The 22,874-nt window shown below is 36.3% G+C and overlaps 1 long non-coding RNA gene across 1 annotated transcript; it reads left to right on the top strand.

Moving 5' to 3' along the window:
- Window positions 1–298: 298 nt before the first annotated feature.
- On the top strand, window positions 299–13,299 carry LOC117979545 (uncharacterized). Its single transcript, XR_004670421.2, has 3 exons — window positions 299–435; window positions 12,438–12,571; window positions 12,684–13,299. It is a non-coding gene; the product is annotated as an uncharacterized LOC117979545 (long non-coding RNA).
- Window positions 13,300–22,874: the final 9,575 nt, after the last annotated feature.

Here is a 22,874-nt window from a genome sequence, read left to right as displayed (position 1 = left end):
AAACTGATGTTATTGAAGTCTCTCAAGGCAATTTCAGCATCTTGCTTTTGATTTTTTTCTTCTTGTATCCCAAGTTAATCCTTGAAGCAAAGTTCCGTAATGAAACTGGATGCAATCTGAAGAAAGATGAATACAATAGAGCTGCTCAGAAAGTAGAGATGTTTCTGCAGGCACCGTGCTGAATGCAATCAGATTATTGCCACTGTCTGATTCAATTTGATAAGGTGAAAAGCTATAGCAGTGACCTGTAGCAAGTAGCTGAAAAGGTGGCATCTAATGACTCCTACTGTCTGATAATTTTTCCTATTAAAATCAGGTACAAATATCTATCACATTTAAAGTGACTGAAGGGAGTATCTTCTGGAAAATTGGATATTGGACAGTGGCTGAGACATAGAAACAGACATTAGAGATACGATGAATCAATTTTATCAGGTATGTATGATACTATGATATATATATTTTTAAAAACTCAACCAACCAAACAAACAAATAAAAAGCTGCAGTGAAATGGATTCACTGTCTTTTAATAGCCAATTTTAGCATTTAACATATTCTGTCGTCTCCTCTGTTCAGGCCCAATAAAAACAGTGAAAACATTTGCTGATTTAATGTGTATTCCTCCATTGGAAATCTATTATTACCTATCAAGCATGGCATTATTTGTAAATAATTTTATTTATTGTAATGGCGGCAAGTCTAACAAGAATTTCTGCAAAGCTCGAAAGACTCCTGAACATAGGCTTAATTTTTTTTCTCATTGTTAAGAAATATCTGTTGTAGCTGTGTTTTTTTGAATATGCTTTGGCAAATTTTTTCTTCAGTCTTTTTCCTAATACGTAATACATATTCATGTCTAATCATATGTTGTGTTTTATTAAAAATATTATATTATGTTGTAATATCTTTATCATTTTTTAAATTACCGTCCAAGTTCTTTAGAGAATTGAATTATTTGTTACATTTGTTTAGCTTAAATAGATTCTGAAAAGGTAAGAATTGTAGAGAAAACAAAGAATAGCTGATACTTAAAAAAATTTACCTGCAGCATTTTTAGTTGCTTGTGAAAGGGTAAAGAATTCAAAACATTTAGTTCATGTAAATAAATTTTCCATAGAAAATTGGATCAACCACTATATTTTAGTCTCTATACAGTGACATTATTTTTACAATATTGGCTGCTTTGTATAAAATTAGTTTAAATCTGGATAAAACTTTTGTTTGGCCAATGTGCAAAGTGAACAGAAAGTTCCAACATGTTGAAATCTCATACATTTAAATCTCTTATACACAATAGGTCAAATAGAGTAGAAAGTAATGTATTTGTAGACATACAAGTCATGTTTAATTTAATTGAGGGGGCTATGTAAATCTTACAGGCAATCCTATTATTCAATGAATACATCTTATGTAATAATACAGATTAACTCTGAAAAACTGGGCATTGTGCAGAAACTGGGGGTAGGAAACTAATAGTAGAGATATAATAAACAAAATGTGTTAGATATGAATGAAAGTATGGTTTATTTAGAGAGGCAAGTTTGTCTTTAAAATTAAAGAGAACTTTAGTTATTTTGACCTTATTTTCCTCAGAAAGAACAAATATTAAAACTAAGTATGCTCAAAGTCAAATTTATGAGGTTAAAATCTCTTTAGCCTTTAGAAATGCTTTTATTTGAAGGCCTTTATTCTTTTTTGTGTACAGGCTTCTAGATAATTCACACATCATAAAAATACGTAATTTTACCAATTCAAAAAAACCCCAAAGATATCCAAACTAAATGTATTGTTTCCAACGTTCTTTAAAATATTTATCCTAATGAAAGTTAGATGTCATAAAAACATTCTTAATTTGGTGTTTCTGAAAACCTGACAGAGGACAGATTTATTTTACTATTTTTAGAAAAAAAGACCCAGCTATAATAAAGTATATAGAGCACACAGAACATCACATATGCTTCTAAAACTATGTTGTTTGTTGTACCTAATTTTAATTATATAAATAGGTTTCCTAATACCAAATAATTTGCAAAATAATGTATTACTTTTTTTGTAAAGAGATAACTCTGCAAAACTAGATTTGTGTAATATTTTATTTTTATTTTAATCCTCAATTTCTAATAAATTATTGCTATTATAAATGCTAAGTAATTTTATGAAATTTTAATTAGTCTAAAATCAAATGCTGTCGGATAAATAGGTCAATTTTTTTTTCATGTTAGTGAACATTAATAAAGTAGCTTTGTAAAGGACCTTTTGTTAGGAATCTTTCTCTTCCAGAGAGAGGAGAGTAATATTTTTCCTCTTTTATGATTCTCAAAAACTAGCAATTCTTATAACCCAAAGGTTTTCTATAATAATTTTATATCTTCCAATAGCCTTTGTAATTCTGAACTGTGTGGTAAATGTTTCTGTACTATGGTTGTATTAAACCCTTCTATTCTGCACATGGGAACTAGCAGCTGGTGGAAGGGGCATGCCCAGCACCGAATCTGGTGATATGGCACATATGAATAAAAGTATCAAAGTAAAGTCATGATCAAAGAGATAAATCTAAACAGATGAGAATAGGAATACATTTTTTTAAAGATCAGTGTATTGCCTGTCAGGTTTATGTTAGTCAGTGATATTGATTGATAAAGATCAGGGAAGTCAAAAAAGGTGTGTGGGAGGAATTGTGATTAAAGGTGATCCCCAAAAGACAGGAGAAATTTGTAAAGGGGGAGAAGAGTGGGAGGACTTTCCATGTGTGAGATTAGGAATTGGTTAATAAACAATTGTCCAATGGACTGCATATGAGTTAAAAAGGTGACTACGTTGAGTAATGAGGAGTTTTATTAAAGCAATGAAGTGTGTGAACTGATTCCTTGTTTGGAGCCTGGAATTCAAATAGAGTTAAGATTTAAAGGCTTTATTCATTGAAGAATCACGTAGGCCACTTGAAACACAAAATTATAGAAGTTTATGATAGTTAAGGATTTTAGAGTGAATTAACAACTCCTGACCTCATGTTCTAAAACTCTTCTCTGGGCTAATTTCACATATACAGATTTTTGTATGAACCATTCGGGAATATTAAAGGAAATATAAATCTGTCATCTTTCTAGGCTCAGTGTCCATGCCTGTAAAATGAAGGAGTTTGCTTAAATGCACTCTAAAATCCTTAACCTCTTAGATGTTTAAGGTTTCCAATGATTTTGGAAAGTTTACAGCCATTATTTTTTAGACTATTTTTCCTGCTTGCTTCTCAATTTTCTATCCTGATATTCTTTTTTACATATGCTGGTGTGTTTAATTGTATCTGCCCTATATTCTCCTGAGAGTTTGTTTGTTTTTCTTCATTATTTTGTTTCTGTTCTTCAGAATGAACCATAACTTTTATTTTCAACTTCACTGAATTTATCTTCTGCCAGTTTAAATCTACTGTTGAATTCCTCCAATGAAATGTTTATTTTGATGATTTTATTTTCCACTCTTTAATTTCCATTTAATTTATATTTTATTTAGTAAAATATTGTCATCATACCTTCATTTCTTTAAGAATGGTTTCGTTTATTTAGTCCTTTGATTATATTTTTAATAGATACTTTGCAGGCTTTGTCTGATAAGCCTACCACTTTGACCCCTTCATAGGCAGTTTTGGTTATCTTTTTTTTTCCTATATGTGTTTTATACTTTCCTCTGTCTTTGCATGTCTTGTTTTTATTGTTAAAAATTGAACATTTTAGGGAATATATTACAACAACTCTGGATATGGATTTTCCCTCATAAATTGTTGTTGTCACTATCTTAATAAAGTATTTTCTCCTGAAGTCTGTGGCCTTTGCAAGAGATTGCTGCCTTAGAAAATGCACTCAAGAATAGTACTGGCTTTAGCAGGGCTCTCTTGGATTGTCCCTTTATATCATATTTCTGTTAAGCCATCTATCTTTACTGGTATCACACCAAACTCGTAGCCTCTACTAATTGCTGGCTATTGGTATTTTGTTTTCTACAATGACCTAGGGCATAAATTAATCCAGGGTCTTATATAATTAAATTTTATCCTCTTTGCAGGGGTGGTCTTAAGGCAAGTCTTTAAAGTTTATTCTGACTCCAAGAGGATTCTTCTTAGATATCTTGTCTCTAGTTCACTCCGGTAGACTAAGTGGCCTAGTGTGTTAGCTTATTGCCCTCATTTAGATACCAACCTTCTTTTAATTGCTTACTACCAAAACCTCCACTGTTACTGAGAATGCCTTAAGTTTTAGCTTCCCCACACTATATTCAAAATAAAGCCAAGTCACTTGGGGGAAGCTTCAGAGGTCTCTGTTTTTATGGCCAGCCTCTGTCTCTAAGAAAACCTCTGAATCAGCGCTCTGGAACTAGGAATGGAAAGAGTTATTTCTCTAAAGGTGCTGCTGTTGTTTTATGAGCAGGACATGCACCAGATGGGAGAGATTGCCTCTGGTCTTGTCTAGCGTCACTGGCATAAAACCTCTGCCCCAGCAGTGTGCTGATGCAAGAGCAATTAGGGCCCCAGTGCTCTCAATGTGCTTGTCCTGGGATGGAGCTTCTGCTTTAGCAGTGAGGGTGAATGGGGAAAGAGAGCTCCAGACATTCTTGCTAAAATCCAATTTCTGCCACATGGACCTTAGTGAAATGAGAAATTCTGGTCCCGCCTGAACTAGGGAGATGTCATAGACTGAAAATTGGGAAAAATAGATGTCCTGTTTTTTTCACTGTATCCACCCAGAGTAGAACTTTCATTATTCTGAGCTGCGGTTTTGGGTAGCAAGTGGGCCTTTGTTCAAGCATCACAGATTTGCTCTTACTGAGATTTAGTAGATTATCTTGAATGTTTTCTTCATTTGCTGTGTGCCATTAGGACACAGGGCTTCTATTTGAAAATTTTTTTTTTACTAATTCCGTTTGTTTTGCTGGGGAGTAGGAACAGGGTTCTTAATGTCACCAATCCAGAAGTCATTTCACATTTTTCTACTTTTTAAAAATCAAATATATGTATTTTATACATGTATTAAGCTTATGGATATAACTTCTCAAGTCCTATACAAACATTCAAGTTAAAACCTGAATTAACTTATAAAAATATGTTATTTTATTTCAAAGCTTAACTGGGCATTTGATAATAGAATATGAGCAAAATATAAAAGAGATAAAGCTCTAGGAAATGCAATAAAGAAAGTAATAGATTCAACTATTGCTGTAGATATAAGAACTTTATGCTATCTCTCCTGCAAAAATATGTTCAATCTGGTCAACATGGAACAACCTCTACTTTGCCAATTCAAATAAAATGTAATATGAAGAAACCCAGGAATACCCAAGTGATAAGTTTTCAAAGAATGTTAGATCCACATTTCTATACTTCAGTTTTTTATGTTTTTTATATTATGTATTTTCTACACTTAGCTCCTCCAGAAGCAGCACTCAATATTGTTTAAAAAAAAAAAAAAGGTAAGTAAAGTTTGATCATCTGGGGCTAACTCAGAGTTAATATGATTATCTCAAATGATACTAATCCTGTTGTTCTGGAAATGATTGTCTAGATGTATAACAGTTTAAATAAAACAAAAATTTTTATCTGAAAAATAATTAAATGAACATCTGCATATGAACAAGGCTAGGAAAATGTGGTAATTAGGTGTTATATTTAAAGAAGAATTTGCCTAAATTTTAGAGGGCTTTATTCATTCTCAAACTGTTTTATACCTATGAGACACTGGTTAAAAGGATATGTTGAGAATTGCCATAGAAGGCTACACTGGATTTTATTATTTTGATAAATATTTTCTGCTTATTGATTCTTGTTTCTATATTCCAATTTTTAATATTTGCCTTGTAAAAGTTTAATGTTCTCATTTTCTCTGACCTTCCAAATTAACCTTGTTCATATCACTGCAGTTTGTATCTTGAATTCTCTATTATGTTCAGTTTGGACTATATTATTTTCTTTTTTAAAGAAGGCCATTTTTTTCAACTTCTCATAACTCCTTGAAAAGCATATATTGCATCAGTCAACCAATTTATATATTCTGCATATTACTTCTGGGTTTCTCATTATCGATTACAAACAGTGAATTACTTTGTTCATGGAAAGCATGTGAGGGTTGTGTTCTTCTATTTTTTAAACCTTCATTCTCAAGAGAATATCTTTATTTGTAAAATATGTCTGTCCAGAAAACCACTCTACTGTCTATTAAATGCTCTGTATGTGGCCTGTGATATAATACAATAAGCTTATTTTAGCAAATTGGTTCTGCAACTAACACATAAATAGGATATTTTTAAACACTTTAAGTTGATATTCTAATCTTAATTATGAATTTTTTCTTTCAAAGTGTATTGCAAAAAATTAATAATTACATTTATAAATGCATGAATACCTACTATATTATAAACTTTGATTTAAAATAAATGTACATTTTAAGGTAAACATTTATTGAGTGCTTAATATATGTCAAACACAGTATAAGACATTTTTGGTTGTATATTAACTAATTAATTTTCACAGAAACTTTATAAGGTGATATGGTTTGGTTGTGTCCCCACCCAAATCTCATCTTGAATTGTAGCTCCCACAATTCCCACATGTTCTTGGAGGAACCCACTAGGAAGTGATTGAATCGTGGGAGCGGGTCTTCCCTGTGCTGTTCTTGAGATGGTGAATGAGTCTTGTGAGATCCGATGGTTTTAAAAACGGGAGTTTCCCTGCATAAGCTCTTTCTTTGCCTGCTACCATACACATAAGACGGGACTTGGTCCTACTTGCCTTCCACAATCATTGTGAGGCTTCCCCAGCCATGTGGAACTGTAAGTCCATTAAATCTCTTTTTATTCCCAGTCTCGATTATGGCTTTATCAGCAGTGTGAAAATGAACTAATACAGTAAATTGGTACCAGTTGAGTGGGGCATTGCTGAAAAGACACCTGAAAATGTGGAAGCGACTTTGGAACTGGGTAACAGGCAGATGTTGGAACTGTTTGGAGGACTCTAGAAGAAGACAAAAAAAAATGTGGGAAAGTTTGTAAGTTTCTGTAGACTTGTTGAATGACTTTGACAAAAATGCTGATAGTGATATGAACAAAAAGGTCCCAGGGTGAGTTGGTCTCAGATGGAGATGAGGAACTTGTTGGGAACTAGAGCAAAGGTGACTCTCATTATGCTTTAGCGAAGTGAGACTGGCAGCATTTTCCTCTGCCCTAGAGATTTGTGAAACTTTGAACATGAGAGAGATGATTTAGGGTATTTGGCAGAAGAAATTTCTAAGCAGTAAAGCATTCAAGAGGTGACTTGGTGTTGTTAAAGGCATTCAGTTTTATAAGAAAAGTGGAGCATAAATGTTTGGAAAGTGTGCAGCCTGACAATGCCATAGAAAAGAAAAATCAATTTCCTGAGGAGAAATTCAAGCAGGCTGCAGAAATTTGCATAAGTAATGAGAAGCCGAATGTTACTCCTCAAGACAATGGGGAAAATGTCTCCAGAGTATGTCAGAGATCTTCAGAGCAGCCTCCCATCACAGAATCAGAGGCCCAGGAGGAAAAAGTGGTTTCATAGGCTGGGCCTGGGGACTGTATGCTGAGTGTAGCCCAGAGACTTTGTGCCCTGTGTCCCAGCCACTCCTGCTATGGCTGAAAGGGGCTGATGCAGAGTTTGGGCTGTGGCTTCAGATGATACAAGCCTTAAGCCTTGGCAGCTTCCATGTGGTGTTGAGCCTATGAGTACACAAAAATAAAAAACTGAGGTTTGGAAACCTCTGCCTGGATTTCAGAGGATGTATGGAAATCTCTGGATGTTCAGGCAGAAGTTTTCTGCAGGGGTGAGGTTCTCATGGGGAACCTCCTCTAGGGCAGTGTGGAAGGGAAATGTGGGGTTGGAGCCCCCACACAGAATCCCTTCTGGGATACCACCTAGTGGAGCTGTGAGAAAAGGGCCACTGTCCTCCAGACCCCAGAATGGTAGATCTACTGAAAGCTTTCACTGTACACCTAGAAAAGCCACAGACACTCAATGCCAGCCTGTGAAAGCAGACAGGAGGAAGGATGTACCCTGCAAAACCCACAGAGGTGGAGTTGCTGAAGACCATGGGAACCTACCTCTTGCATCAGTGTGACCTGGATATGAGACATAGATTTAAAGGAGATCATTTTAGATCTTTGAGATTCGAGTGCCCTGCTGGATTTTGGACTTGCATGGGACCTGTAACACCTTTGTTTTCATATATTTCTCCCATTTTGAACAGGTGTATTTACCCAATGCCTTTACTCCTAATGTATCTAGGAAGTAACTAACTTGCTTTTGATTTTACAGGCTTATAGGTGGAAGGAACTTGCCTTGTCTCAGATGAGACATTGGACTGTGGACATTTGAGTTAATGCTGAAATGAGTTAAGACTATGGGGGACTGTGGGGAAGGCATAATTCATTTTAAAATGTGAGGATATGAGGTTTGTGAGGGCTCAGGATCGAAATGATATGGTTTGGCTGAGTCCCCACCCAAATCTCATCTGGAATTTTTACTCCCACAATTCCCACGTGTTGTGGGAGGAACCAGTGGGAGGTGATTAAATCATGGGGCGGGTCTTCCCTATGCTCTTCTTTAGATAGTGAATGAGTCTTGCAAGATCTGATGGTTTTACAAATGGGAGTTTCCCTGCACAAACTCTCTTTTTGCATGCCACCATCCACATAAGATGTGACTTGCTCCTCCTTGCCTTCTTCCATGATTGTGAGGCCTCCCTAGTGGGAGGTGAATTTATATACCTTCTTAGGATCCCAATTCAATCAAATTAGTTGCAAATCAAATATGACAATGTCAGAGAAATTAGAACACTCACAAATATTTGCCTATTGATATTAAGGAATTATATACATATAAATATGTATTTTTTTTTTTTTGAGACAGAGTCTTGTTCTGTCGCCCAGGCTGGAGTGTAGCATTGTGATCTCTGCTCACTGCAACCTCTGCCTCCTGGGTTCAAGCAATTCTCCTGCCATAGCCTGACTATCAGCTTTTAATTAAGCTGACTTCTGATGATAGATCTCTTTAAAATAAACATTTTTGAAAATCTCTTATTAAATGTTAGCTAGGACAAACAGTCAATTTACCTAGATTTTAAATATTATTTTTTTTTCTTTTAAACCAAAGGTACCTTTCCAAGTGACTCACCATAATCAATAAGCCTTAACAAAGGTTATGACTTAACAAGGACAAACTAGGTGTCTCAAAAGAGATGCAGTTATTTTCACAAGATACAGAACCAACCCAATAGCAACTCAATGAAAGGACAGTTTTGCTCCCCGCAAATGGGGACAACCCACATTTCTATCTGGCCATATTGTCTACCGTCTCACCTTCTCAGTTGACAAACTATATTCAAAACCCCTAAAACTTTGTGTGATCTACAGATGGGAAAAGATAGAAAGTCAAAAGCCATCTGTGGAAGAGAAAAGTATCAATAATAAATGGATACCCCCACAAGTCAAGAGTCACACAGATAATTACCAAAGTTGTAATTATTTAAATAGTGGATCAGCCCAGTAACCTCTTTATGAAAAGTCCAGCAGGCGATTTTCCAAGTTTAGAATAAGTTTTTACCATATAAGCAAGACGTATTTCCTGCAGAGGGTATAGAAGAGGAATTCCCTAGAGAGGATATAGAAGAGGTAGCTCCAAAAATCCCCACCCAAAAAAGTTCAATTCCAAAGGTAGGATAAAATTTCAAAAGACTCGTTTTGTCATAGATGGTTAAAGATAATTGTATGTTTATGTATACAGTGCCTCCAATACCCCATAAACTTGTGGTGGGCCACCAATCATGGACTCAATCCATGATATAGGTAGGCAGTCCTGGGACTAGACTTTCCCATGACTAACAAGGCAACAAGTGTTGAGGTGACAAAATCTCCTTAAGGATGGGACTTCATACGATAAACTTCCCTGAGAATATGACATGTTCAGAACAAAAAGTATACTGCTTAAAATCTTGCATTTTTTAGGGTTCCCAGTCTTGTTAGGCTGGCCACCAGACATGACTCAAATATCATGCACCCCAGATAAGTTGAGAGAGTGCTCCCACTTGGTCACAAGTCAATCTCTAAAGTACATAAAATATTAGACGAGAGGGGAATCTCATCTGCTTTTTATTATGGGGACCCAGAGCAACGTTCGTCTAAATAGCCACTGGTCTGGCCAGAACTGCCAAACTGACCAGTCTGCAGCAGTCGCTTGAACGATGGATTTATGGGAGTTTTAGGCCTATGTACTACCACAGGGTACCTCTCTTTATGACAGAACAACACAGAAAGACAAAGACAAAGCAAAAAACTATTTCTAGGAGGAAAAGTATGAAACAATATTAATATTCATACTAAAAGTACACCAGAGTTGCTATACCTAAAAGAAGTAACACAAATTCTTTTCTCTCATTAATCAAAAGTTTTGGGAGGAAAAAGAGACAAAATGTGATTTTTACCATCTGCTCAACCAGAGTCAGTAGAGTCTGGGAGCCTGGCTGGTAAGAATTTCTTACCCCTCTGCCAGCTTGTAAGGTCCTGGCTTCCCTTGACTATGGCTTCCAGAATATCAGAGCACATTTAGTGTCCTGTTTGTGACACTAAAACTGTACAGGCCAAGGGAAAACTTCCTCTTCACCTTCTGTAGGTTCTCTGAAAATCAACTGATGGAAGATAAATTAGTAATAAGAGACATACGAATTTATTATTGTGCAAATACGGAAAATCATAGAGTGATTATCCCACCATGTAATGGTTTATGAATGGTTATTACATTTTTTCTTAGAGGTAAGGGAAGTGAAGGAAGTTGGATAATTTGGGGGAGCTAGTAACTGATTTTAAGGGGGATTCAATGGGCTTGAAGAGAGGACAATGATTTGTGACAAAAGTCTGTCTAGTTTTGTTGACAGAGTTTAGTCTTTCTTCCTATGAGTTTGGTTAATGAGAAAATCAGGGAAGGGAGCAGGTTTAATTGTTTTCTTCGGCAAGTCTAGACTTTAAGCAGATAAGGGAATGTCAGAGAACTTCACTCTGTGTGTTGGGATAGACAGAAGATCTAAGGTCAGGGCAGTGTGGGCAGGGTCAGGGAGACCTAGAGGTTTCTTCTTCAGTTCAACATGTCAAAGCACTACATTTTGAACATCAGTTTTGAAGCCCCACCATCAGAAACATGAAGGGCTCTGAAATCATGATATTTGACTAATCTTTAATTGTTACCTGAGACTGTTAACCTGGAAATTGAAAGATCAACCAGGGAATAAGAGTGTTACTTAAATACTGAGGGCCTGACATGTGAAAAAAAAAATATATATATATATGTACTTATACTTTGTGTCTGTATAACAAAGGATTGGGACTAAGTGGGAAAAGATATAAAAAGGCAGAATTCAATAATGAACTTTTTTTTATTAGATTTAAGACAAAAAAAGGAAATACATAGGAATAAAAAGTGGTGGAAAATTTTTTAATTTTTTTTCCAAAATAATCTTTAACTCTATTGTCATAAAAAATATGAGAACAGACTGATTCTAGATGTGCCTGAATTGAAAAATTAATCAGTGAAAATAAATGGGATAATGTACTCAGTTTGCACTAAGATGCATTGATTAATGCTACTTATATCAGAAGGTTTGGTTAATACTACACCTTATGCTAAAAAATTGCTTTAAACATTCTAATAACCAATGTGACTAAAATATAGAAAATGCTGGCTTGTAAACATGAAGATTTCCACAAATGAAAGTTCAAGCAGAGGTTGAAGAATCATTCATGACTAAGTTTCTGAAGACATTTCTGAGTGAAGCAAGTACTTCTAAGGAACCTCCACTATTAAGTTTTTATGATTATTTAATTTTCACTGTCATTTTTTATCTATCCCTGCACCTGTCACCGAACTCTGCCTCAATGCTTGACCTCCCCAACTATACTCAGAAACTCCTTCCAGGAATTGGGTAAAACATCATATGTTGCTTTGCAAACATATTATTTATTTGCATAAGATGTAAAAGATTACTATTTAGATATGAGCATGCTATTAAGAAACCTCCAGTTGTTACGTTGTTTATATACAAAAACAAAAAAGTAGGTGATAAGACAAATTAAAACAAAAAATTCTACAGAAAGTCTAACTATAATTTAGTAAAAATAAAATATCTGAAGTTTATAGGGAATTGAATTTAGAAAGAAAAGGCTGTTTAATACTGTTGCATCAGTGGTATTATCTTTGTATTTTAATCCATTTCATACTATATCTAAGACACAGAAGGACCTACTTATAAAGATCCTTTTATGGTTTGACTCTGAAGGTTAAGGAGTTACCTCATTGCTTTACACTTGGAAATGATCCAAATCATCCAAGTAAAAATGAAATTGTAAATACGTTATCTTCGTTTGACTTGCGAAGAATGTTCTTTTATTTTCAGACATGCTGGTATTCCATGACCCCCTGCTCAACAACTTAGAAACAGCACCTTGGGGCAGTCTCAGACTTTGCAATTAAAGATATCTGTCTAGTCAAAAAACCTTCTGGCAAAATATTCTGCTTGTATCAGACTTTGTAAGTTTGCTTTATACTGTCTATATACTGTGCTATCCAGGAAAAAAAAATAGAGAGAAATAACACATTATTTAGAAAGTAAACATTGTTTAAAATATTACATATGTTACAGGTAAACCACGTGTACAATGGAGGATAAATGAATTAAGCAGATAACGCACTTCAGGCTTCCAATGCCCTTTCATGCTATTGACTAGAAAGGACAATGCTGAACACTGAGATTTCAAATCACATTATTTGTCAAATCTACCAGTGAGTGTGCTACTAAGACTGTGTTTTATTGATTTTTCTTTCATTACATGATGAAATATCAATGAGAATATAGTTCCTGATTTTTGGTATATATGAATATGTAATATTATGTATTTATCTTTCCATATTATAGTGTAATATTAGGTATATGCCTTTCCATTAAAAGAGAATGCATCTTTTTGTAAATTTATATAAATATAATATTTCTTTTAATAACTATGTATCAATCTGTAGTCTGTACATAAATGTGTCTCTCTTTGTATAGACAAAGATGAATGCAGGGAGCTGTGAATAAGTTAGGAAGTTCTAGAAAAAAATAGATTCTGAATTAGAAATGGAAAGAACTGAATAGCACTGGAAGCACACACAATAACCTGGTAGAAAATGGTCCAATTCTGAGTCCCTCAGGAGAAGAAATGCTGAGATTTTCTCCCTGCTCCTGTGAATAAAGCCTCTCAATGATCTTGCCTGTAATACAATTCTAATAAAATGTGATGAAGAAAATAATAAATTGTCTGTCATATTTCTCCTGAACAATGGTGGTAGAAATGAGAGGTAATGGAAAAGAAAATGAAGGTGAAGGGGAAAGAAGTAGCTGAAAGTTGCTATTGGAGATAGGCAAGACAAAAAACTATATTGGAAACATTTGTCACACTGCAACTAGTTTCTGGCTTATGAAGAGGCAAGCCCTCTCTCACTATGTTGACGCAGAATTATACCTGGAGATGATGTTAGACCTTGTTTTTAGTGACTGGAAAAATCCTCTTGAAAATTCTATCTGGTACTTAACAATAGGGTCCATTTTAATGAAGAAATGGTTGGCTAAAAGATTGCCAGAAGTGGTTTAAATTAAAAGAGGTTCAAAGATGATTACTAAGCAAAGACTTACTTACACTTTCAAATATGGATAAAAACATTTCTGGAAAACTCATCTTAGACAAATGCAGTTTCATTTGTAGAATATACCTCAGACATAAGTGTATTTTGAAAATAGACTGTACTTTGTATTATTAATAAAAGGTAAGAACTACATTATTTTTTTGTAAAATGTTAAATATATGACGTTTCCCTTGTGATATATTTGTTCTGCTGTATGCTTATTTCATTCATATTCATAAACAAACACACACATACACACATATGTATATGCAAAGTCTGTCTATTTGAAAATAACACAACTAATTAATGCTTACATAGTTTATACCCAACTTCCAAAAATGACTTAATAGTCTTAAGTCTTAATGATCTAAGATAATTTGCCTGTAACCCATTCACCACTCTTCAGAGTCCCTGGTTCTGTACCACCAGAAAGCCTCAGGAGTATTCAGGAGACATTGCACTATTTAAATCTTAATGACTTAAATGACTTAGTAATATTCTAATCATGAAATTTCTTAACCTTTTCTCAAACATAGCAAGATAATGACTGTTTTGACCAAAGTGTCAGCACTGGGGTTTGTTTTTTTTTCTCAGTATCTATAAAAGTTCCCAGATTCTATTTCATTGATGTTCTAATGTTATTTTATTTTTCTGCCTATACGTTAACTAAGTGAGAAAAGTATTGGCATTACTATTAGTTCTCTTTATAATATATTGGCATCAATGTTAATACTGAATGAACCCAAATGATTAATTTGCAGATACAAACATGAGCTTATTGGAAAATTTAACAACTCTCACAATTGTTTGAGTGGAATTATGTTTGACATTCAATGGCTAGAAGTAGAAAATTTTGTTATGACTTCCATAACCATTTAAAAAACATGTTCTGTATTGAAGACTCAGATTTAACAACAAAATACCTATAAAGACACAATTTCTGTTAAATTATGGTAGATAAGGTATGGAAAAAAATGACCTGACTTTTAAAGAAAAAAAATGAAGGTGCATCTATGCTTGGCATAGTAAAAAATTAGTTTAATCTACTGAAAGAATAAAATGAAATTCTATGAAAATAATATAACAAATACTGAGAGAAAGTAATTTGTCTGTAACCCACTTACCACTCTTCAGAGTCCTTGATTCTGTGCCACCAGAAAGCCTCAGGAGTATTCAGGGGACACTGCACTACTCTTCATGTGCCACATTTTGAAGGCACAATTTCAGAATGAATTTGGTCATTTTTTCTCTCCCCACCATACTCATAAGCCCTAAGTTAATTTTCAAAAATCTACTTTAACTTCAGAACATCAAAGAAAATAAAAAGAGAGAAAGGAAACAGGTAGTGAGACACTACATCCCAAAAGAGGTAGTTTTCAAGAATGAAGCACTCTTGTTATTAAAGATTAAACTAATGTTCACATGTGTACACACATCCACCTATGGATGTCAAGGGACAAGTATGCTATTGAATCAGCAAAATAAAGCAGCACTCTAAAGAATAAAAGGATAGTTGGGTGCAGTGGCCCACACCTGTAACCCTAGCACTTTGGTAGGCCAAAGTGGGTGGATCACTTGAAGTCAGGAGTTCAAGACCAGCCTGGCCAACGTGGTGAAACTCCGCCTCAGCTAAAAACATAAAGCTTAGGCAGCCTGGTGGTGGGTACCTGGGTCCCACCTCAGCTACTCAGGAGGCTGAGGCAGAAGAATCACTTGAACCCAGGAGGCAGAGGCTGCAGTGTTTTGAGATCATGCCACTGCACTCCAGCCTGGGCAACAGAGTGAGACTCCGTCTAAAAAAATGAAAAGAGCATGACTATAAATATATTAATATATTCTATGGTAAGAAACAGAAGAACAATTTGAAAAACTTTATGCATTTCTTTCCTCTATTTTTCTATTTTTACAAAACAACACAGCCTAAATCTTAGTAGCTTAAAACACTAACTGGTTTAAAACACTGTTTTATGTTGTTTTATAATTTCTTATGATTTTTAAATTGACTCAGAACAACTGCAGTCTTTCTGCTTTACGTGCTGTTGTCTGGAACTGTGTTCACCTGGAGGACTGACTGGGGCTGAAATATTCAAGACAGCTGGCTGACATGCTAGCATTTGTTGGTTGTAGCCTGGGTGCTTGGCTGGGGATGAACAGCATGTCTTTGCTCCTCTCATATGGCCTTTCTCCTGTTTATTTGGGCTTTTCAGAGCATAGTGGTTCCAAAAAGAAATATTTTAAGATGTGAAGGCAAGAATCTGCAGATTTTTTAGGACGCTGCCTGAGAATTACCACAGCCTCTCTTCTGCTGTATTCTATCGGTCAAAACCAATCACAGGGCCATCCAGATCTGTGAGAAGGGGGAATAGGCTATATTGCTCAGTAGAAGAAATAGCAAAGGATGTGTAGCCCCTTTCGATCTAACATAAGTGTCTTCAGGAGAATGGAAGGAGACGTCTTCTATAAAACTGATACAGAAAGAAACAAAAAAAGATTCAGAAAAAATAGAAACTCGAAGAAAAAATTTAAGAATGGATTATAAAAATATATTTTATAAGTTTCTGTCCTTTTCATATTTTAAGTAATGCCTTTTGTCAGATTATCAGTGTGCAGTGTCTTTTTATGATACTTACAAGATATTGTGAATATTAATAATGAAATCTAAAATATTTAACAGTTTTCTGAATGTCTTCGTTTGCTAGCGTTTTTTGTTTGCTCTCTGTTAACTTCTTAGCTGTGGATTTGGGTTGAACTGGTTGGTAGGGTTAATGAATCTCAATCAATTTTAGATGGAAGAAAATTTAAGTATTGTACACACCTCTGCTAAATTTCAAGTTTAAAGAATACTAACTTAAGGTAAATACAAAAGGACAACAACAAAAACTAATCATTTAGCTAGTCTTTTTCCTGGCAAGTCCTAAGATACTTAGCTATCCTTGACTGACTGTGCCCCACAGTTGGTACAAAGAAAACTATTTAGACCTTCCCTTAAGCAAAGAATATTCAGCACAACATTGAAGAGCCCTCTATGCATAATTTAGTATGGCTTTTATTATATTTTAATTATTTATTAAACTCTCTGTCTCTCAACCCAGCCCATGGGCTTCCTTATTCTTGTAAAATCATCCTGAGGCTTGAAACAATTCCTAGCACAGGGTTTGCTAAAAGGTTAATGAAAAGGTTTAAGCATTAAGAGGAAATTTAAAAGGTTCTTTCTATTCAGAGTTAATGGATTTTGTTTTATTTAGAATAAGTAGTGACTGGCCAGGTGCAGTGGATCATGCCTGTAATCCCAGCACTTTGGGAGGCCGAGGCAGGCAGGTCACGAGGTCAGGAGCTAGAGACCAGCCTGGCCAACACAGTGAAGCCCCGCCTCTATTAAAAATACATTAGCCAGGCGTGGTGGTGGGCACCTGTAATCCCACCTACTTGGGAGGCTGAGGAAGGAGAATCACTTGAACCCAGGAGGTGGAGGTTGCAGTGAGCCAAGACTGCGCCATTGCACTCCAGCCCAGGTGATAGTGTGACTCCGTCTCAAAAATAAATAAATAACAAATAAAGAATAAGTAGTGACTATTTCTATGTTATTTATACTTAATTACGTTACAAGAGAATTAATAGATACAGCCACTAGTTTGGAAAGGAAAATCCTACAACTTTGTATATCTGATTTCAGTAATGCATTATAAATAATTCCTGTAATGGCTTTCATGATAACATCAGTTCCATAATAACAGAAACTGTTTCACTTAATATAAAGATTTCTCTCAAAAATACCTTAAAAGATTAAAATGTAAAGATACACAATGAGCTTACACTTCTATACTAAGTTAGACTATTTACTTATGTTTGACATAACTTTGAAAATCTGATAACTATTTTAGTTCCATAGGGGTGTGTATCCATTTGGCTCTTCTGTTACTCGGTGCTATCTGAAAATTCTGTTGGACTTTTCATCTACAAAAAGAAGTAAGACATGGTTTTGGACATCGAGGAACATTGTCAACCAATCAACCAACTAACCCATATGCCTACCATATGAAATACATGTGTTTAGTTGTGGAATACAAATAAATTATGTAATATCAGAATGTTTTCAGTCGTAGTAAAAATAACTAACATTTATTGAGTGATACCTTTTTCTATCATTGCATTAAAGTGTTTTATACAGATTAGAAAAAAATTATGAGTTAGATTCTATTATTATCCCAATTTCACAGACCCAGACACTAAGTATTACAGGACCAAAATAAGTTAACTTAGGCAGGAAAGTCCCTAAGAGACTAAACCTATGTTTTAACCAAGAAGTTATTCCACAGTCCAGGCAACTCTTACAAGTTACTTATTTTGTTAACAGTGGCAGGAATCCGATTTACTTTGAGTTATGGGCAGCGTATCCATATGGGTCCCCAGCAATTTCAGTCTTTGCCTCTTCAGAAGAAAGAATTTATTCTACTGAGGGGCATAAAGCAGAAAAAGAGACTGAGGCAAGTTTCAGGGCAGGAGGGGAAGCTTATTTAAAAAGGCTTTAGAACAGGAAAGAAAGGAAAGTTCAGTTCGAAGATATCCCAGAGGGTGCATGAAGGTCAGAGAACACTTTACCTTCTTCCTAGTGTGTCCGGAATTGATGGGTTCTTGGTCTCACTGACTTCAAGAACGAAGCCGCGGACCCTCACGGTGAGTGTTACAGCTCTTAAGGTGGCACGTCTGGAGTTTGTTCCTTCTGATGTTTGGATGTGTTAGGAGTTTCTTCCTTCTGGTGGGTTCGTGGTCTCGCTGGCTCAGGAGTGATGCTGCAGACCCTCACCGTGAGTGTTACAGGTCTTAAGACAGCGCGTCTGGAGTTGTTCCTTCCTCCCGGTGGGCTCGTGGTCTCACTGGCTTCAGGAGTGAAGCCGCAGACCTTTGCGGTAAGTGTTACAGCTCATAAAGGCCGTGTGGACCCAAAGAGCGAAAAAACAAAGCTTCCACCCTGCGGAAGGGAACCCTGCCGGATTGCCACTGATGCCTCCAGGCAGCTTGCTTTTATTCTCTTATCTGGCCCCAGCCACATCCTGCTGATTGGTAGAGCCGGAGTGGTCTGTTTTGACAGGGCGCTGATTGGTGCCAGTTTACAATCCCTGAGCTAGACACAAAGGTTCTCCACGTCCCCACCAGATTAGCTAGATACAGAGTGTCCATTGGTGCATTCACAAACCCTGAGCTAGACATAGGGTGCTGATTGGTGTATTTACAATCCCTGAACTAGACATAAAGGTTCTCCACGTCCCCACCAGACTCAGGAGCCCAGCTGGCTTCACCCAGTGGATCCCGCACCGGGGCTGCAGGTGGAGCTGCCTGCCAGTCCCGCGCGTGCGCCCGCACTCCTCAGCCCTTGGGTGGTCAATGGGACTGGGTGCCCTGGAGCAGGGGGCGGCGCTCATCGGGGAGGCTCGGGCCGCAGAGGAGCCCACGGAGGGGGTGGGAGGCTCAGGCATGGTGGGCTGCAGGTCCCCAGCCCCGCCCCGCGGGAAGGCAGCTAAGGCCCGGCGAGAAATCGAGCGCAGCTCCGCTGGGCTGGCACTGCTGGGGGACCCAGTACATCCTCCGCAGCCGTTGGCCCGGGTGCTAAGCCCCTCATTGCCCTGCCGGCCGCTCCGAGTGCGGGGCCGCCAAGCCCACGCCCAACCAGAACTCCAGCTGGCCCGCAAGCGCCGCGCAGCCCCGGTTCCCGCTCGCGCCTCTCCCTCCACACCGCCCTGCAAGCTGAGGGAGCCGGCTCCGGCCTTGGCCAGCCGAGAAAGGGGCTCCCACAGTGCAGCGGCTGGCTGAAGGGCTCCTCAAGTGCCGCCAAAGTGGGAGCCCAGGCAGAGGAGGCGCCGAGAGCGAGCGAGGGCTGTGAGGACTGCCAGCACGCTGTCACCTCTCACTAGGGCTTCATAGACTCACCCTCTTTCCCATGATTCTTCCCTTAGGATGAGCTTCCTGCATGCTCAGTGCCCTCTTTACTTCTGGGAATTGAGCACGCCTAGCGTGTTTAGGAAATTGGGCACATGCCCATCTGAGGCTTTCTTCCCTTTTCCCGTGGGATGTACCCGGAAGGTCACATTTCGCCATTTTATCTATTAGTGCGTATGGCCAGGAAGTTTCTTCTCCATGGCATCTGCAATTTAATTAACACTTTTAATGATAATAGCTCTGGATCATTAGGAGATTGTCTCTCCCTGTGGCTGCCAAATTATCATTTTTAGAGAAGTTTTATAAACGTCAAATCAACACCTGACAGTCCTAGTGGGTGAGGGAAAAGCCCTCTCCTGCCCCACGCATGCCTATCTAACTACCTGTAACAATTTGAGAGAGTACATATGGGTTTTGAATTAATCACAAGAACATTACAGGAAGAATAGAGAAAAGCAAAGAAGCTCTCAGTGCAAACTCTATAAAGGGCTATTTGGCTTAAAAAATTAAGGCAGCTTTAATTATGTAACTTATTCTAAATGAATTTCAAAGATCATTCAAATATTTGAAACTAAGTAGTGGATTTTTTTTATGACTCCATACATTTTGATCACACACAGATATAAATACACACACACACAAGAATCTCTATCAGTCAAATAAAGGCATTGGAAACGTTTTAAAGCATATGATAAATATAGAATATTTTTCCCTCATCCCCCAAATAAAGAATCCCATCTCCTACGTAGCCTTCGAAAAGTTAATTCTGTGTTTTGATTTGCAAATATGGACATGACTAATACAAATAGACTATGCATGCTGAACTAATAATTAATTAGACTAAATGTCAATGAATGTTATAAATGTAAAATGTGTACACATCATAACAATTTTATATCATTCAGTAGAGAGAAAGACAATAGCACAGGGTTACACTGTACAATACAATATTGCATATTTGGTAAATCTTCATTTTTTCTTAAGGAGTGTGCATGGAGCTCCTGCAGTAATTCATATAAATGCTCGATAAATGATTGCTATTAGTATCTTTTTAGAAATAGTCCAACGACATAATTTAAATACTACAGGTTCACATTTTAACTGGTATTTGAGGTTTACTAGTTCAATTCTGCCCGGTCCGTAGGATATTGTTGATAGTTTTTAGTATTTTAGTGTTATATTTTGCCAAGATTATATATTTTAGTTCATGAATTTCTTCCTAGCTCTATTCATACCATGTAACAATAGACTCCTGAAATAAGACATGATGAAGTTTTTATGTTCTTGGCTTGGGATTGAAACTTGCTTGTACTCTTTTCAACTTCATGTCTTAATTTATATTAAAACTTATATTATTTAACAATTGCTTAAGTATTGCATGCTCCCTGCATTATTTAACATGACTATAAAAATATTCTATGGAGAAAAATAGAAGAATATTTAGAAAATTGTATGTATTTCTATTATCTGTTTTTGCTGCATACCAAATAACTCAAAACTTAGTGGCTGAAAACCAAAGTGTCACTTTATGGTATTATTTTTAGATTGACTTAGAACAGCTGCATAATCTTTCTTCTTCATGTACTGTTTTCTGGAACTGTGTTCACTTGAAGGATTGAGGCTGAAACATTCAAGACATCTGGATGACATGGCTGGCACTTGTTGCTGGCTGTAGCCTGGGGGTCTGCTGAGATTGGACAGCATGACTTTGCTCTTCTCATATGGCTCTTTCTCCAGTTTATTTGGATTTTTCAGAGCATGGTGGTTCTGAAAAGAAATATTTCAAGATGTGAAGGTAGAACCTGCAAATTTTTTAGGACACTGCCTCAGAATTAATCACAGCATCTCTTCTGCTGTATTCTATCAGTCAAACCCAATCACAGGACCAGGAAGATCTGAGAGTAGATGAAATAGTTCATGTTTCTCAGTAGAGATATGGCAAAGAATGTGGAACCTCTTTTGATCTACCACAGGTATCTTTAAGAGGATCGAAGGAGACATCTTCTATAAAACTGATACAGAAAGAAAGAAAAAGAAAAAAGATTTAGAATAAAAATTAGAATAAAACAAAAATAAGAATGGATTATAGCAAGGCATGATGACTCATGCCTGTAATCACAACATTTTGGGAGGCCAAGATGGGAAGATCTCTTGAAGCCCAATCATTCAAGACCAATCTGGGCAACAAAGTGAGACCCTATCTCTACAAAAACATAAAAAAATTAGCAAGTTTTGGTGGCACACACCTGCAGTCCCAGCCATAGGAGAGGCTGAGGTAGAAGGATTGCTTAAGCCCTGGAGGTTGAGGCTGCAGTGAGCAATGTTTGCAACATTGTGTTGTAGCCAGGCAACAGAGTGAGACCCTGTCTCAAAATAAAAAAAAAGAATGGATTATAAAAATGCATTTTAAAAATTTCTGTCCTTTTTAAAATTTTTTTTGTCAAATTATCAGTGTGCAGTGTCCTTATGATACTTATGATTGATTGTAAATATCTTTAATGAAATCTACAATGTGTCTTGTTTTTCTAATTGCCATTATATCAAAAGCTGACCAAGATATTTTCAGAAAATAAATAAACCAATATTCTGTTTGAACATAGATTAAAAAATAATAAACTTTGGGGAAAAAGTAAATCAGGCATGTTATAAGTCAAATAATACATTGTGACCCAGTAGAATTCATCCTGGGAATTTAAAGTTGACTTATATTAAACAATCAGTTCATACCAATTACTCCAATAACAGAATAAAGGAAAAATGGCATTTTGCCTATTCCATGAATTGGGGGAAAAAGCACCATAAGGTGTGTCAGCAGAGTAGAAATAAGAGGAAATAGGAGAAATCAGTGAATCTGATTGAGTATTTATAAAAGTCCTACAGTTAGCATAATACTTAATGGTGAAATACTGAACATAAAACTTCACATAATTCCAATATTATCTGCTCATACTTGTTCTATTCACCATAACACTGAACACTTAGAGAGTGTAATAAGAAAAAACAGTAAAGGGGGGAAACTATTTAAAGACTTAAACTGTATTTATTCATAGAAAGCATGATTATGTATATAAGAATATATGAAAATTCTAACAGATAATCTAAAACTGACAAATTTATCAATGTCAAAACATTTAAGGTCAAATTTAAAAATGTACTTCTATATTACAGTGATGCACTAAAATAAAAAACAAAACTATAATTTCAAAAGAATCAAAAATATCAAATGTTTAGGAAAAAA

Source organism: Pan paniscus, chromosome 2 (assembly GCF_029289425.2).
Source record: "Pan paniscus chromosome 2, NHGRI_mPanPan1-v2.0_pri, whole genome shotgun sequence".
Taxonomy (NCBI): Eukaryota; Metazoa; Chordata; class Mammalia; order Primates; family Hominidae; genus Pan; species Pan paniscus.
Note: the sequence above shows the minus strand (reverse complement) of the source record. Positions and strands in the feature narration are given on the sequence as shown.